Here is a 6,000-nt window from a genome sequence, read left to right as displayed (position 1 = left end):
GTCCTAGAAGTTTCAAGCATCCCTGCATCCCATAGTCATTGCCTTGCATGGATGACAGTTGCAACACCTCATGGTCATGTGATCACCATTTGCAACCTTCCCTGCCCACAAAGTAAATGGGAAAGCCAGCAGGGAAGGTCACAAGTACTCCAGTAAGTCACTCACTTCCTCCCCCACCCAGCAGCAGCTACCTCTGGCCCTGCCATGCTTGCACTGCATCTCACACTTTATTTGTCTGCCAGCCTGCTTGCAAGTTACCTAGGACTCACTTAACAACCTGCATTCCTTACTTAACGATGGCAACAGGGAGTGCCAGTGTTGCCATTGCTAAGAGCAGCAGTCATATGTTATCATGCCTTACGACCGCATTACTTAATGATGCCAATTCCAATCCCAATTATTTTTGTTAACTGAGGACTATCTGTGTAGCATAGTAATTGGCACATTAAATTGGATAGGTGCAAGGCAAAGTGGGAGGTTTGTTGGTTGCAACCTCTACTAACTTTTCTTTCTGTGATTGTGCCCTGCCACTTGAATTATTTTTACATTTTTATGTTACATTGAATTTTGTATTTTATGTTGTATTTTCTTTTATGCAGATTGGGTCTGTAACCCATAATAAAGTTACTTTTAGTTATGGGGTGTTGTTTCAGAAAAGTCCTGGATCTTACCCTCCAACCTGGCTCCTCAGCTGCTTTTCTCAGAATAGTGCTCAGTTTATATTCAGTAACAGTCAGGATGACAGATCTCTAGATTAAGCCCCTCCATCCTGGGAACCTATCCAGTGGTGGGATTCAAATATTGTTGCCACCCATTCAGTGGGCGTGGCTTGGTGGGCATGCTTTGCGTGCGTGCCCACACTTTGCATGCATGCGTGCACCAAATGTGCCCTTTGTGCAGGCGCAGAGGTGTTCTAATTTGCCTCCTGCAAGCCTGCATGATCCTGGTTGCTTCAGCAGCTGCCGCGTGGCACTATTCTGTGCTGCGCAATGCAGCTCCGCTTCAAATGCAGTAGATAAAGTGAGTATGGGAGCCTGGGTGGTGGGTGGGCCCAACAGCAGAATGGCGGAGAGAACTGGTTCAGTCTCCACTGCTCATCACTCCTACTGGCTCACCAGAACCAGGCCAAACCGGTCAAATACCACCACTGAACCTATCCCTTTGGCAATGTGAATCCTATATCCCAGGCACCTGTCTATTTAATTCCGTCCTGCCACAAGGTCAGTTACTGGTTGTTGTGGTTGTTTTTCCTGCCAGCAGGTGATGCTTGTGGCAATAGAAATGGAGCTGGGGAATACATATTACTACCTTTCCTTAAATGAGGCACCGTAGGACTTGTCTTGGTCATCATCAGAGCAATGTAATTTATATTAGCATATATTTGAGCTGATTCAAGGGTTGAAGAAATGCAAATGTGGCTGTATCGAAAAGTTCTAAGCTATAGTATATTTTGTTTTTGCTTGGTGTGTTTATTATTTAGCCATTGTTTATTTTTAATGCACAGAGCAAACTCAGTTAATTATGGTTTATTGACTAAAATATTTCAAATATAACTTATGAGTCATTGAATGTATGTGCAGAATAAGTAATGAACTTTTGCAGTTTTTTCATTGGAGCGAAATGACATTAGAAATAAGCATAAACCGTATCAGGAATTTGGATAATTAATGAAAATAGAAGCAAACGGGAAAAACAAAGTACTGTGCCTCAATAATATTCAGCATTTGTAAATTAAGCCATTCTAGATTTTACTGACCCATGTGAGTATTCAGCATTTGTAGTTTCTCCTTATCCATGTGAGGAATATTAGCTTTGGAGTGATGATGCTTTATTGTATCCTTATGCTCTTTTGCCTTTCTTTAAAAATATTGAAGGGGGTGGAGGAGAAAAAGTGTTTAATGAAGGGAAAAACAAAAATAATTAAGATAATGTGATTGAATAATGGGAGACTAGGCTGTTCTTGTTTCCATTCTTGCAATCAATTGGTTATATAAGAACTGCACACATTAAACAAATGTTCTTTGTTGAATGTTCTTTGGGATTTAAAGTATAGTTATGGAACCAATTGAATTAAAAAAAAACTCATGTAGTTTTGACACCTTTTTAAAAAATACAACGATTTGACTGAAAAGATCCGGAATAACGTAAAGTTTAGGTATCAAAGCACAATGAAGAAAAATACATATTTTTGTAAGCAGGCACAGCCATAATGACATATTTTGTCTCAGAAATATTTCTGTGTACCATTTGATGTTTACTTGCTTTCTCAAAATAAAAACGACAAGGAGAAACGAGTGTGTATATATGTGTGAATATTCAGTATTGCAGCTGTAAGCAATGGGTTAAAAGACAGTAATTTAACCTTACAGTAGAGTTTGACAATCTATTCAGCTGCTATCATACATTTCTCTTGTAGACTCCAAAGAAAATATATATTTAAAACTTTATGAAAACAGGCAATCTCATTTTAAGAATATCAAAATATTAAAATCTTAACAAGTAAATTCTTTTATCAAGTCATGTGAGAATACTGAAGTCTGGTGAGATTAACTTTTTTGCCGACAATTGTAAATTCTTAATTGCTTGCAGATTTTAATTTGATTTGGAGATGTCAGGATAATCTATGGATGTCTTTGTCTGCTGTATCACTGATTTCATTAAAATAAGATTGGGCGATGTTTCATAGCTGATGCCTACAATACAGCCTCGTGGTCTTTTAGAGAAGGGGTCTCCAACCTTGGCGATTTTAAGTCTGGTGGACTTCAACTCCCAGAATTCCCCAGCCAGCTGGGAGTCGAAGTCCACCAGGCTTAAAGTTGCCAAGGTTGGAGACCCCTGTTCTACAGGACCTTCTTCTAGATTTTCTGCTGAATGGAACATGTCAGAATATTTAGCCCACTTGGGAGAGATAATACAGTAGTGGTATTTAAGGCTAGGAATGAGACCAGGAAGCTTTGGGAATGTCAAAGATGCTTTTTGGGGAGGCAACTGGACTTTCTTGTTTTTTCTTTGAAGAAACTTCTTTAGCTTTGACAGGATAGTGGAGAATGGAAGGATTTATAGTCCTTGCAAACAGCTGGTCATTTGCATCCTATTAGAGGGTCCTTGAAGCACTTGGAGGTTTTTATCTGTGTCCTCAGAGTCACCTGAGTAATGCTCCTGGTTCCTGGAGTCTGCCATTTTTTTCCCTCTGGAAATCCATTCCTATTCCCACACCATTCAAAGGATGTTCATCCCAAACTGTATAGCTGAAAGTCTGTAGAGATTCTCAATCATCCAAGTCATGGTTTTTCCCAAAGGTGCTTTTTCAGGAGGCAACTTGCTTCGTATTGGGAACAAACACACAACAGAATGAGGCGAGGCGGTTAAATTGGTTGGTCAGGCTTTATTGAATTTGCGCACTAACAGCGAATAAACCACTCAGCCGTGAGGTAACATCTGTTGGCCTGTTTGACAGCTCCTTATATAGTCGGCTGTCAAACTATTGGCCAATCAGGTTGTGGCTGGGCGCCCCCTGCTGGAAACTGGACCAGAGGGGGAACTTCAGAACATAGCACAACTGGATTTCCTTATTTTTTCTTTGAAGACGTTTCGCTTCTCTCTATCCTGTTAAGAGCTGAAGAAGCTTCTTGTATGAGAAGTGAAACGTCTTCAAAGAAAAAAGAAGAAAGTCCAGTTGCCTCCTGAAAAAGTACCTTTGGAACAATCATGACCTGGATGACTGAGAATCTCTACAACTTTTTGGGAAGCTCACATTCTTACTATAAATCTCCCGAACTAAAAAAATGTGCTTTAAATCACCATGTTTGGGGTGAATATGAATTCATTTTCTGTGTCTTCTAAGGGTGGGGAAAGGGTTGCTTCCTGAAGGCCGCCTATTCCCTTTCCCTTCCTTACTTCAATCACGCCCCCCCCCCCAATGCATTTGAATGGATTAAAATTAGTTCATCACTTGCTGTGGCCGTGGCTGGGACTCTTGCCACCACCACCTCACCCCATCAGCTTTAGGGCTTTGCAGGCCCTGCAACCCTAACAGTATCCTTTGCCACCTGTCCGGACATGGAGATGGGCGGTATTGCGGGGCCAGAGGGGGGCTGCTGCTGCAGGAAGGATATAGAAAGGGAGGGAGCAGTCTCCTTCATGACAGGGAAGGTCAGGCAAGGCCAGCCGGCAGTCCACAGGGCAGGCTTCCCGTGTGCCCCACTCTGCACTCCACCCCAGAAGCAGGATTGAAACTTGGTTCTCTCCCAAAGGGTGAAGTGACCCAGTGGGCAGAAGGGTGTGACTTTTTCCCTGGCTCTTTCTGCCTTTCTGTTTCTTTTTCCTGGACGGACCTTTTCTCACACCCCACCCACTTTGTCTTTTGCTTTGTCTTACTTTTTCACACAGGAGGTGGCCTGCCCTAGCCCCACCCACTGCCTTCACTTGTGGCGGCGACATCAGCTTGCCGGATGCACTGCACAGCCACCTGTGGGGGAAAAAATAAAGACATTCCTCAAAAATGAGGCCCAGTGCTTATTTTGGGGCCCAAAAGAAAATAAGATTGGGTCTTATTTTTGGGAAAACACAGTATTAAAGTCCCTATATCATAAATATAAAAATGGGGGTGGGTTTTTTTTCCAGTTTAGACACTTTAGCAAAAAGCATGTTGAAAAATAGCAGAGAAAGAAGTGGTGAGAATAGCATAGATATCTTAAGTTGCAAGGCATAAAAGTAGAATCTCTGTTGAGTTGAGCTTACTTGATCTCAGAAAGCAATACAAGGTCAAATTAATACATAAGATAGAAACCACCAAGGAATTGCAGGTTTCTTGGTTATATTTGAGATTCAAAGGAGAAAAATTCTAGAAGGTGGCAAAGGCAGATCACTTCAGTAATACAGCCAAAACTGCATGGATGCAGTCATCTGTAATCAAGCCAAATTTGGAAATGTCTATCCTTGAGATAAAAGCATTTATCACTGATCTTTCTTTTTCTTTTCTTTTTTGTAAATTTTATTTGAATTTTCACAAAGAAAAAAAAAGACAAAAACATCTTTTTTGAAAGTAGCGTAATCCCGGGTTACTTTTTTTTGTACAGACACAAATTCAGGTTCATGCTCATTTTTATATTCTATTCCATATCTTATTACTATTTTACATTTTCTGCATAGCTTCTCCCCTCTTTTAATTTTCTCAATTTTATTTTAATTATCTCATCTCAATTCAAATCATTGGGTTTATATTTTTTGTCTGTCCTGTTTCAATTATCTATTATCTTTTCTCATTAAACAAAATTTCTGCTGTAGTTACTGATTGGAGTATGACGCCTTTATATCTTTTCCCTAAAGTTGTAACATTCAATATAATACATAACTTCCATTCGGATTCTGCTTGGTACATTCTTAAAATACTGTATTCACACTGTATTCTTAAAAAAAGAAAAAATTATAAATGTATATAATTAAAACAACATTCCATTCCATTCCAATTCAATTCTATCATTAATATTAATATTCATTAAAGTCTTAACATCGTTAACATTACTTTTCAATTAAATATCATACTTCTATGGGAACAATTATAAACTTTCCATAGCTAATTCCCCCCCTTCACTTATATTTTATAAAACATTCACTAATTAAAATGTTCCCGTTCCTTCCTAATTCAATGTTCTCATTTATTTTATTTCACTTATTTTATTCACAAACAGTTCACTAAATTACACTATTTTATCCCTCATTTTAATCACACATTGTTTCCAATTTTCTACAGTTATTTCTATTACTAATATAACAATACAATTTTATGTACCTTTACAATATCCCCTTTTCAGTTAGATTTGCATCCATTATCTCTAAATAGGTCCTGTTTCTCTATATCTTGCTCTGGTCCTTTGTAACTTCTTTTCCTTTCCTTCTTCTCTCTCTTCTTCTCTCTCCCCTTTTTACCCTCTTGTCTCTCTACCTCTATTTCTCTCTTCTGTATTCCCCTTTTCTGTTGCTTTCCAGTATTATACTTAT

The sequence above is a fragment of the Pseudonaja textilis genome, chromosome 7 (assembly GCF_049901715.1).
Source record: "Pseudonaja textilis isolate UNSWEBS1 chromosome 7, rPseTex1.2, whole genome shotgun sequence".
NCBI classification, from domain to species: domain Eukaryota; kingdom Metazoa; phylum Chordata; class Lepidosauria; order Squamata; family Elapidae; genus Pseudonaja; species Pseudonaja textilis.
This window is presented reverse-complemented; position numbering follows the sequence as displayed.